Source organism: Zophobas morio, unplaced genomic scaffold (assembly GCF_036711695.1).
Source record: "Zophobas morio isolate AGI-343-1 ecotype UQ-CSIRO unplaced genomic scaffold, CSIRO_AGI_Zmor_V1 ptg000157l, whole genome shotgun sequence".
Classification (NCBI taxonomy): domain Eukaryota; kingdom Metazoa; phylum Arthropoda; class Insecta; order Coleoptera; family Tenebrionidae; genus Zophobas; species Zophobas morio.
In genome coordinates, this window is record NW_026972261.1 from 54022 (window position 1) to 67485 (window position 13464).

The 13464-nt window shown below is 22.5% G+C and overlaps 1 long non-coding RNA gene across 1 annotated transcript; it reads right to left on the reverse strand.

Annotated features, from left to right (window-relative positions):
• Positions 1–12481: 12481 nt before the first annotated feature.
• Positions 12482–12854, reverse strand: LOC135145550 (uncharacterized). Its single transcript, XR_010283482.1, has 3 exons — positions 12763–12854; positions 12662–12713; positions 12482–12606 (listed from the first exon to the last, which is right to left on the reverse strand). It is a non-coding gene; the product is annotated as an uncharacterized LOC135145550 (long non-coding RNA).
• Positions 12855–13464: the final 610 nt, after the last annotated feature.

Genomic DNA, 13464 nt, shown 5'->3' on the forward strand with positions numbered 1-13464 from the left:
AGGAACCCTATAACTTTGATATACTTAATTATAATCAGAGCATCTTATAGTTATTAACCGCAATATTATCGGCATTACTATGGTGACTCCACCCCAGTAAATTCTTAAGAGTGCTAAACTATTGTATTAATATTAAAAATAATAGCAAAAATAATATTAACTTAAAAAATAATTTATTTGATATCTCATCTTTAGCGTTTAACCTATCGAGCAGGAAAAAAATATATAACAAATTAGATTGCATAAATGAATCATCAATAACTATTTTTAAAATATTTATATGTAAAAGTTTGCAAAATCAAATTTATTAATATATTTATATAAAAACTTGTAGTTAGTATATAATAATATTAAAAGGATCATAAGAAATGTGGGCTTTATTAGATCAAGTGTTTAGCAGTTAGTAGTAAAGTTAAGCTGAAATAAATTCATAAGTTCTTCTGAAGTAAAAAGCCCTTTTCCAATGAAAAGTCGTTATTGAAAAAAAATTATATATGTACAAAATTTTTTATCGTTTTTTAAAATATTTTTTTTTTAGCGTGAATAGTTTTTCTGCTTATTTTCTTTTTAATTTATTATTTTTCAAAATTTAAAAAAAGATTCTTTATTTGTGAATATAGTGAAGCCTGTTATAATAATAAATTATATTAAAATTTGAGAAAGTAAAAAGTGGCTGCTAGAAAGTTAATTTAAAAATAAAACCAAATTCCCCGCAAGTGAAGTTTTGGAAAGTTGGCGTTGAAAATTTTATTCTAGTAAAATTTATAATGAAGTACTCTGGTCTCATTTGTTTATTTTTTAGTATAAAAGTAATATACATGAGTGTTCCTAATAAAGCCTTCCTTAATTGTTTATTATTAGAATTACAGCAAAAGTGAGGGGAAAAGTTAATAAATCCGTTAAGAGACCTTCAGTAGTTCCCATTCTGTAAAAAAAAAAGATTATAATTATCGTTCAACATCTAGTTGAGTAATAAAGAAAGCATTACTTCTACAAGTTTATATATAATTATATATATAAAAAACTTTTCTTTACTTATAAAATATAAAAATATATTAACTTTATTTTTTGTTTAAAACATATAAAATAAAACTATTGAACTTTTTTATATATAATTTTATTAAATCTTTACTTATTATATATATAAAAAACTATTTCACTTATTATAAATAACGTTTTGTAATTATTTTATAATATATAATATAAAAATTAATTATATACTTTTTGTAGATATATAAATTTTTAGATTATTTATTATATTTTAAGTAAAATTTAATAAAATGTATTTTTTATGAATTTCTTTACTTGAATAATAATAAAAGTAAAAAACTTTTTTTTTTATTATTATTGAGAACTGAAATTCATTTAGATATGCTTTAATATCTTCGAATTATTCGAGTCAAGAATTTTTTTTATTACTCTTCAGTTTATACGTTTTTTTTTCATTTTAAATATATATTATTCTATAACTTTTTTTCTTAGAAAAAGTAATTAAGATAATTTTTTTTTAGAAGTAATTATGTTAGAAGGCGATATATATATAAACTATAGAGATTTGCTTATCTCTCCATATTCGCGCTATTGCCTGTTGGTCTATAGCAGGATTCCTAATGATATATAATTGTTTACATAGAATAATATATATTAAAGCAAAAGCTCTTTAGCACAACGTTAATAAAAAGTTGCACTTATAATTTTTATATAAAATTTCCTCAATTTTTTTTTTAAATAATCATATATATTACATTATCTATTTCTAACGTAAAATTGCTTATATACGTTTCGTAAGAAAAGTAGGCTAAACTTTTTCATGAGGCAAAAAATTTTTTTTTATTAAGTTTCTTATAATTTATTACCAGTCAAAATCAAACATAATTAAGCGATTGGCACCGTATAAAACAACAGCCTTCGCGCTTAATAAAAAAAGAACTGCAAAGCATTAATAAAATTATAATTTTTTTTTTAAAAAAATTGTAGGCGAAACGGATAATACATTTCTCATTGGAGCTGATAAATTAAATACAGCGACGTGCTGCTGGCGCCTCCAGACAGGCGTCTTTCTGTCCCGCCGGCCAAAAGGGTAGCATTTATCTTCGCATATACTCTCAAACTCATTTAATAAATTGAAAAAAATGAAAATTTCTATATTAAAAAAAAAGTTATTTTTGTAAAAATTATTATAAATAGAAAATTATATAAAATATTAGTTATATAATAAATTAAGTTAATTTTATAGAATATAATATTAATGATATAAAATGAAAAATAAATATATATGAAAAAGGTTGTTTATAAATATAAAACAAAGAAAAATGAAGAGAGCTAATTTTGTAAAGATAATTTATAAAAAATATCTTTAATAAAGGATATTTATAAGAAAAAAAAGTAAATTTTTTTATAAAGATACTATAATTAATAAAAAATAATTTTATAAAAATATACTATAAATAATAATAATAACATTAAAAATATTTTATATGATTAAGTAAAGTTAACCCTATAAATATATATATGAAAAATTTAAAAAAGCGCACAATGATAGTTTATTATTTTTATGCTAATTTGTAAAGAAGTACATTTTAGAGTCTTTATTATTACTTTATTCAAAGAATAAAATAAATAAAAATAGCATTGAAAATTTTAAATTTTACTTATTTTCAGTGACGTTCATTTCTTATAAATATTAGATGTACTATAAATAAAATATATGGACTTTAGTAGAGTTGGCCCCAATAACCACTTTATCTTCCGTGTTTTGTTTTATATATTCAAGTAATTAAGTAAAGCTACAATTTTACCGTTTTATTAAGATAATAGCGTAGAATAGCCGTTGACTTTAAAAAAAAATTAATAAATAATTTTTTTTACCCGTAAGAATTGGTTAAGTCTATTTGCATCGTAACTGCTGGACTTTAAAAAAAGTTATTTATATAAAGATAAATATAAAAATTTAAAAAATAAATTATCATATATTTAGTATGAATTATAAGCTAAGTATTACCTAAACTTTAATATATAAAAGCATTAAATAGTTTTAAGTACTGCACATTATAACAAATATTAAAACTTTCTCTCATAATAGATTATAAAAAAGAACGCATAAAATCAATATTTTTGTAATAATTATAATTATGAAAAAAGAATTTAAGGAAATTATATAAAATTATTACAGAAACGTAACAATACAGAGCGCAAAGATTTACAGAATTGCATAAATTTTTCAATACTGTTATAAGTTTTTAAGGAGTAGCTGTTGAAAGTTCTATATTTTTATGGATCAAAAATGAGACTCAAAATTAAAAATACTAAATAAACAAAAAATTCTTGATACTTTAAAAAAAGTTTAGATAAATATTTTTTATTAAATTTGAGCCATTTTTATCGTTATAAGTAAAAAAAGTGGATTCAACATAATAAAGTATAAATATTCAGTATAAGAAAACTTTTTTAATATTTAAAAAAATTTTACAAGAAAATTGCTAAGTTTTTTAATTTATTTTGAACTATATTTATTATTATATGAAAGTTATTATTATTTATTATTTTCATATTTACATTATGCCATCATTATCATTTCGAAATTATTATTTTTTATTATTATAATTATTCTGCAGTTTTTATTTTTTAATTAAAACTTATAATCATAATAACACTCTCAAAAAATACCAGAAATTGATTGTTTTTCTCAATTTTTTAAAAAAAATAAACTAGCGACGCCCTAAATAAAAAGGAGTAAATGCGCTTGAAAAATTGGTTTATTTACAACCATCATTAGCACTTTTTTTAAACCATTAAATAATATATATATATATATAAGTTTTTAATATTAGTTATATATTATAATTATAATAAGTAAAGTTATTATAAATATAGAAGAAGAATTATTTAAGATATATAAAGTATATTATATTAAAACTAATAAAAAAAATAAATTATTTACAATAAAAGCTTCTAATTAGTAATTCATACATAAATATATTATTATTGTCAAATTTACAAAAAAGTTATAAATATCCACAAATATATTTTATAAGTTATCTACATAAATTTTATATATTAAAATAATTTTAAAAAAAATTTAAACTAATAATATAATTAAGTTACAAATATATAAATAATATCAAATATTATTGAAAGTTTTTAAAGATGTTATAAAAAAATATAAAAAAAATTTATTAACTTGTACATAAAAATAATTTTATTTTTATATTTTCTTATAATATACAATATATTATATAAGAAAAAGTAATTATAGAGAATTTTATAATTAATATTATTTTTTTACGTTTTTTAAAAAATTTAATGAAAAAATTTTGTGGTTATTTATATATAAAAATAATATTTCAAGTTGTTCAAATAATTAATAAAACATTTAAGTAAAAGTTATAATTAAGTAATTTATATAGAGAAATTATTTTTTTAAAGTTTTATTAAAAAGTTAAACATAATATTTATAAATTTTGTTTAAGGTTATTTAAATACTATTAAAATATCTAATATTGTTCGTAAAGTTGAACAAATATTTTATCAAAAATTATATAAAAGTTATTTTTATCAACAGTTTTTTTTGAAGTTTAACAAAAATTTAATTATGTAGAAAAATAATACTTACAATCTTTCAAAGTTTGGTATAATATTTATAAAAAAGGTTTTTCTTAAGTTATACATGAATAAAATTAATTATTAAAGTTTTTAAAAAGTTAATAAAATAATTATAGGAAATGTTTTCAATATTGTATACGTATATAAAATAATTAAAGTCTTTCAAAAGTATGTTAAACTTTTTATAAAAAAAGTTAATATTAAGTTATTTGCATTAAATAAAAATTTTAAAGTTATTAAAAATTTTAATATAGTATTATTAATTCTTTTTAAATTTTTATGTAAGATATGCACATAAAAGTTTTTATAAAATTATTTATATAAAATAAATTTTTATAAAATTTTCTTCAAGTTATTTACATATAAAAATGATATATGAATTTTTTAAAAATTTTATAAAAATTATTTATATAAAAGTATTAAAATTATTAGGAAAAATAATACGTAATTTTTTTTTTGTAAGTTAAATAAAAGTTAAACGCTGCTGAATAGACCTGCTTTGAGAACTTGATGGTATAAAAATAACTGTTTAGCTGTTGGTTTGCAAAAGGCAATATATTTATCTAATAATTAAACATGAACTTTTATTATTAAAACAATTATAAAATTTTATATATTTACTTTTTATAATAAATATGTTTTACATTATATTATTTTTAATAAGAATTATACCATTACAATAACGTTTTGTTTTAATTTTTTTTTTAAATTCTTTATAACAATTAATTTTTTATTTTATTAAAATAACTAATTATTTTAAAAAATCGCACATTATAATTTTTTTAAAAGTTATGAATATTTTATAAAAATTTTTATTACTTAAAAAAACCTTTAGAAGTAACTTCTTTAGTGCGTCTCAGCACAAAAGAACTTATATATCTAAAAAGCTATAGCGGCGTCAAAACCAAAGCATTTATTAGAAAAAAAAGAGCAACTCAACCCCTTTTTTACGACCTCGTTTCGCTCTTCAGGCGTACAGCCTGCCAGCTTGCTAAGGTCAGTAAGATCTACATACTGCTTGCGAAATCATAAAGCTTTTTTTTATAATAAAGAAAACCAAACACGCCGGAAGTAACAAAGTCGCACATGCGATAGAATTCGTTAAGGTTATCCTATAATGTAATTTAAATAAAAAGTTACAATAAGAAGAGTTAATAATTATCGCAAAGCCTGAAATGGCTTTTCGGATAGTATTATATACGCCGACGAGTACTTAAACGGTTGAGGCTCTTCGAATTAAATTTAGAATTTATTAAAATTTATAATGAATAGATTACTTAAAAAAATCATACAAAAAATTATCGGGAAAGAATTTATATTTACTTATAATTCTTAACTTTAAAAATCTTAATATTTGTGGTTTTAAAACGATGGCCTTCATCGCAAACAATAACATCTATTTAAGGGTTTAAAGGTTTTTCGAAATGTTTTAAAAATTTATAAAAAATAGGAAATAATAATAAATTTTATTTTAGTAAACTTTACGCGCTGTTCAATAGAATTGAAAAAAATACAGACTTTCAAAAAATTTATGCTTTTTTTTTAATTGGTTTTTAAATTGGTTGAAGCGAATTATGAAAACTAATATTTTATTATGGCTAATGCGTATTAACAACTCAAATGAGTAGTTGTACCGTTAACTTTGTAAAAACTTTTTTTTATTAAACAAAAACTTATAAACTGTGCACTACTATTATTATAGATAGAATATTTTTGTAATGATGAAATTCGTGACCTACAAAGTAAAATTAACGCATTTAATGTTATATAAAATTATTAATTAATATATAAAAAACACGTACTTGCAATATTTGTAAATTTTCACTGCAAAGGCAATAAAAATATTTTAAGCAGAAAAAATATTGTAAATTTTTATTTTAAAAATATATTGCCGTTTCCTAACTAAATATTCCGTGCGTCAATAAAGTCCTTTATAGTTGCACTCCCTCCTACAAAAATCCGGATCCGCTCTAGCCTAAGCCACTTATTGAATTCAGTTTACCAGTTCTGTAGCAATTTTATATAGAATGATGTAAAATAGAAACGAATAGTAACAAGAAAAACTTTAACAAAGCTGGCAGGGCAAACCAGTAAGATTTTCCTGATAAGGAGTTTGTTATTTTCTTAATTATTTGATTACGAAATAAAGTAATTATTAAAAAAATATATATATAAATAATTATGCTAAACTAAATTATTGCTAATTCACAAACAATAATAGTAACAAACTCAAGAGTTTGCTCATTTTTTTAAAAAACAAAGAATTAAATATATTATAAGCATAGAAATAATTAAATTCCTCTAAATAATTGCTAAATACAAGTAACTAATATGTAATAATAATAGTTTTCTTTTTTTTTAAGTACGATAAATTAGATATAATAGATAATAATAACTATTCAATAGACTAAATTATTATTAAATACAATGAGTAATAATATATAAACTATAAAGCACAGGGAAATGCTATAATTAAAGTATTTTAACTTAATAATTAGATAAATAGTAGATCAAACTAAATTTTTACAAATAAAGGTAATAACGGGAAAAACCAAGTGTTCTTTTTATTATAAAAAATTAATTTAGGGTTAAGAAAAGAATATTTTAATCAATAATTTTTTTTTTTGCTACACACTAGTAATAACTAAAAAAAATTGACTAAATTTTTACTAAACACAAATGTCAACTAATAAATAATTAATAGTAAGAAAACTTCTAAGTATGTTCTTTTTAATTAAGAAAAAAAAATAACGTTTGTAAAAAATAAGTGTTTCTCTTTTTTATAATAGAGAATAAAAGAAAAAAAATAAAGCGTCATAGACTAAAATTTTACTAAACATAATAGCAAATGAAAAATTATAACAGTAAAAAGAAACATGAGTTTGCTCTTTTTATTAAAAATAAAAATTATATAAATTAATTATTATATATAAATGGTTATTATATTAGGCTAGATTTTTACTAAACACAAATAATTAATAAAAAATAATAGCGGTAAAAAAAACTGATAAGTGTGCTCTTATTTTAGAAATAATAATTTTAATTTCAAAAAAAACAATAAATATTATATTAACTATATTTTTATGATACACTAATAATAACTAAAAAAAAATAATTATAGTAGTAAAAAACTAAACTAAATTATTATAAATACAAACATTAACCAAAAAATATTAAAGTAATAAATTCAAAAGTATTCTCTATAAATTTAAATAAAGTTGGCTAAATACATGTAATTACAGTAAAAAAAACTGAAGAGTGTGTTTTTTAAAAAAAATTAATTTTTGTTAATTAAAAAAATTAAATATTATATTAAACTAAATTTTTACTAGACACAAATAATAATTAATAAAAATTAGTTATAATATACAAGTAATTATATTAAACTAATTTTATTACTAAATACAAATAATAATATAAATAATTTGTTCAAGAGTTTTTCTTTAATTTTAATAAATTAAATATATAAATTAATATATTATACTAAAGTATTAGTAAATACAAAGAATAACCAAAGTAATATTGAAAAAGTAAAGCTGCCTTTTTATTATAAAATATAATAAATTAAATATAATTATATTTAACTAAATCTTATAAAATTCAAATAATTACTAATAGAAAATATTAATAGTATAAAAACTTAGACACATACTTAGCATAATTCAGAGATAAGTGAAGGACTGGAAAGTTTGCCGAAGACCCCTTATAAATAAAAAGTGCCTTAATAATATATTTATATAATTAGTTGGACTGCAACTAAAAAAAATAATTATAAAAGTAATAAAAAACGTTCTGTTAAAATGGCGCCTCTTCTGTCAAGCATTCGGGAATATAAAAATTTAATTCCGTCTATTCGGTGTTTTCTTAAATTTACAAAGAGTAAAGGGTCAGTGAAAACATCGAGATTTGTATCATGCAATTCTTTTTTCTGCTATGAATGAGTTGGCGCTAGTAGCAAAAAGGCATTCGGAGTTTCGCGTGCTGGAAGTATCTTTGTAAAATATATATTATAAATATTTTTTATATATCACTTTTTTAATGTTTTTCAATTTTTCTTTTATTCAATTATATTAATATTATAATTTTATACTATAATATTAATTCTATTATACATTTAATTAATTAATTAATTTATTAAAGTTGGTCCTTATTATTATGGTTCCTCTACAACTATAAGCTTTTATAATTTTATTAGTATATATACAATAACTTGATTAACAATGTCCAGTTTTCCACGTAGTATAAGCAGGTTTTCGAAGGAGAGCGGGATTAAATTTTCTTAAGGATTCCGTAAAACTTTCATTAAATTTGATTACTGAACGAAACAAAATCATTGAGATAAAAGTAGCAAAGAAAGGATTCTATTTATTTTTTTTTCCTACAAAAACGCTCGTACTTCATAAAGCAAATCCTCTTTCTTGTCTTTCAAGTATCTGCATAATATTTTACAAAAGAAAAAACTATTTAATTTTAATATCTTTTTATTTTTATTTTAGAGTTATAACGGATTTATTATTTTGGGTTTTCTGCAATTACTTCTCTTTGAATTTTAAAATAAAATCTCTTTGAGGAGCTACGATTATTTAATAATCTAAAATTTCTATTACTTTTATTATGACACTAAATATTAGTAAATTTTTTAATAATACTAATATTAGTTGTTAAAATAAGTAGAAGTAAAGGTTGGCTTAATAAGGATCGTAAAATAAATAAAGAAGGCAATAGTAAAAATGATCATAAAATCGGATAAATTGCGTAATTATATAAATAACAAATAAAGTAAAAAAAATTAAGTAATAATATTCAGTATTGGAAGAAATACTATAAGTGGAAATAAATGTTGATAATAATAATAATAGAAGTCGGTTAATGCAAATGCAAACTTCAATTTCTTTATCTTTTGTATAAAAAGTATTTCCGGCAGAAGTTGTTTATTGAAAATGAAGGCTTGCAATCTTCCTTTATCTAATAATTTTCCATTAGGAACAGCTCGAAGTTCATATGATTGATTCCCAAAAACTATCAAAACGCGTCATTATCCTAAATTAATAACGAAAAAAATAATTAAAGAAATTAATTTTAAATATACCCAAATTTTATTTTTATTTAAAGTTTTCTTGCACCAGGCGACCTTTAAAAAAAATCTAGCAAAACTTTATTATCTACAGAAAACATTTAAAATTAAACTCACTTAACCTCGTTTCCAATTTCACCAAACTTTTAGCCTCCTTTACCGCTTGTAAAAAAATTTTAAATTTAAACTTCAAAATAAACAATAAAATTTTAGTTTTTTTTAAGCACGAGGACTTGTACTAAAGAGATAAGTATAATGTTTGCGTTGTGCGGAAGGAGAGCTAATTGCGACTAAATCTTTTTCTTTATAGAAGGGCAGTCCTTTTTCTAAGCAACGACAACTTTCAACTTATTAATCTATCATATTATTACTAAACAACTTTTTATATATCTCTTCGTTCTCGTTTTTGTTTTAATTAACATTTAGATTTAATGCCGTGCAATACCATAAGTTTCTCTTACGAAAAAATATATTTTATCCAAAAAAAAGGTTGATACCGATAATTGCTGGAAAATAGCTAAAATTATTAAATAATTAAAAAAATTTAAGGATAATGTCATATATATAACTTTTCCGCTCTTTTGTAACTGGTTGGGTTATAGACAGTTTAAATAACTAATAAAATACAATCTGACTTGAAACTATTAAAGCGAAAGGCTAAGTAACCTTAAGCTTTGTCAGGTTCAAGAAGTCAGTAATTGCAACAGAATGCTAGTTTTCAGAGGTTAGGATCGGGTTGCGTTAGTGTCGCAACTGTAATAAAAAGTACGGACTTGCTAACTGTCCTTTTGGCTGATGAGGCTGATAGTGTTATCTAACAGTTTACATGTATCCACGGTTTAATAGAGTAATATGGCCATGGCCTCATATCTGTATTTAATTTAAATTTTCTTATACAAATTGTAACAGCATAGCTCTCTTTTTAAAAATAATTTCACCACCGCCACCTTCATATTAAGTTAGATTTAGTTAAAAGTAAATCTAAAAATAGGTTTATACTTAACTGTAGTTAATTTTCGTTAAGATTATTATTAAAAGTTTTTATTATATAAATACTAAACTCACACCATTTATTTGCTATAACTTATTCTATTATTTTTTCAAGGTTTCTGCTATCAGGCTATAATTAAATTTAAGCAAGGCAACTCAATTCAAGTGCAATAAAATAAACTTTACTAATAAGAACAGGGCTTTAAGTTATATTTATCTATTTTACAAATTATAAGTATTCCCACCCCTTCAAAAAGTGCAGGTCATCTGAAAAAAAGACACTTCTCTAAGATTTTACTCCGTGTTTCTTTTTTTTTAAGATCTAACTCGATCAATATTTTTATCTTTCAGACATCCCTTTTTAAGATTTACGAAGTTCATATATATTAAAAAACACCCGTTATTTTACTTAATACTTCCCATGTTTTTTTTTATATCTTTGAACTACTATATAGTAAAGACATATCTACCAACGTTAGTAGGCTCCTTTACTTCCACTAAGAGTGAATGTTCAGTTTTCAACGTAATAAAAGTTCTAACAAAGAGCTTAATTGCTCTTATTTGCTCTTATCCTTAAAGATTTAAGCATCAAAGCGAACCCAAACTCCGGAGTAACAATTCCTAAATATCCAAATAAATAGTTTAAGTGCTCCTTGGTTTCTACGGGAACTTGAAGGTGTCATTTACGTAAAAAAGATTCTCTTTACAACTGGTTCCTTACAAGAATTAGTGTTACACTATTACATTTAAGATCAACAAATATTATCGAAAACGAAAGAGGCCTTACTGTCTTACTAGGTACTATTATTTATTTTAACTTTATAGTTATATACTTTATATTTTATTGTAAAATTTTATCGAATTTTTTTTATAAATTTTATATTATTCTTATGTTTTTGCAATTAATGTTATTCTTTTTTACACGACCTAAACTAAAGATCACAGTGTCAAACAATTATATTAGTCTTTGTTGTTATCTTCATCTATATTGTGTATATATTGCTTCTTTTAAAGCTTTTTTATAAAAAAACTTTACTATAAATTATTTCTTAGCTATGATTTAATTAATTTTTTGTAATTTTATTTTTGCTAGAAAGTTTAGTTTACCCGCTTAAGATTACTAGAAATTTCAGAATACTAAGCTTTAAGTCATGCAATATTGGCAAGCCTTTTTTTTTCAATTTAGTTTTAAAATCTTCCTAAAAAACACTTAACAATTTATATTTTTTTAAAATAAATTAACAATTTGTAGAGCGGGATTGGAACGAGTGATTTTAGACCACACAAGCACAGCCTAACCAAAAAATAACATTTACTTGAATCGCTAAATACCCACAATAACATAAAAGAACAAGAAGGCCAAAATTAATAAGTTATCTAACGGGTCTCACTGTCAATTCCAAAGTTAAACGACTACTAAATTTTTAGAATTTACAGCTTCTTAAAAGAAACTTTAGTAAATATGCACTTATGTTTTATAAAGAATCACTATTATTATTTATGAAGTGCCATGCAACAGTGGAGCCACAAGAAGCCCAAGGCTACCTTAATCCGTATTTCTCCTCCGAAATGAGTTACATAATAAAGGTTAAATCCAGATGCTATAGAAGTTACTATTAGCTTATTACTTTGTAATAACGTTATTACTGTTATTAATGTAAAAGTTATTAATATTAGTATAAATATTTTTATAAGTATAAATATTTAGTATTTTAGATATCATTGTTATTATAAGATTCAATTTATTTTCACGAAATATATTCAAAGAGGTCGCCGGTTTAAGACTTTGTTTCAAAATTGTTAAGGAAAGGCGACGAGAACAGCGAAGCATGCCGCCAAACATTTGACAAATGCGGTACTGCAGTTAGAAATTGCTGCTGGGGCCCCAGTCCTTTCGATGACTGTCCAGAATACCGCATCAGCCGCGGAGTAGCAGGTGTCTTAGAGCAAAGCAGTAATAATCGAGTGTGGAATAAAAATATCATAAAAACTTACCTACTACTACGCTGCAGTCTTTTTGGCATAGCCCATATAAAAAGGGACCTCCCTAAAATACTTAAAAAAATTAATAACTTTCAAGCATTTATTAAAGTTACCTCTACGAATGGTAGAGTTATTAGTAAAAGATAGAGCAACAACTTCGTCATAAAGTAAAAACAAAAAAAATCTCTCCTAGTCCGCAGAAAGCACAACCCCTAAAATATTTCAAACTTCCAACACTTAGTATATGCTGATGAGTTTTATAAGCTTAAATAATCTAGGATCTAAAACCTATTAATAATGGTTATTGCACAGATATCTTAACTATAAAATTTTACTTTTTACTTGATGGCTGTTGTTGGTATGTCCCACTTACAGTGAGCAGCTTAATAAGTTAGAATACCACGCAACCGAGGCATAAGACCTTTGCGTTTAAAATAATTTTAACTGGTATATTTATATCTTTTAAGATAACTTTTATAACTGTGTATATATACTCATTTTAACCTTAATAAACAATAAGGTGGCTCCAAGAGGCCTCGGGTCTTGTACCTGAGAGTTACCTCTATCTGGCAGCTTTAGGGGTGGGAGTTCGGACCGGTTATATACCCCCTCTTCCTTCGAAAACATTCATAATACCTCTTCGGGAGTATGCGCTATAGGGTATTCGTGTCCCATAAGCGGTTTAAAGTCTAGTTAGACTGATCTAAGTATACCAGTAATACGTCTGTGGTTAATAAAAAATTAAAAATAAACAATAAGATTTTGTTCTCTGTTTATAACGTTCCTTCAGTCTAGAGGGATATGGTTAGGTCTTA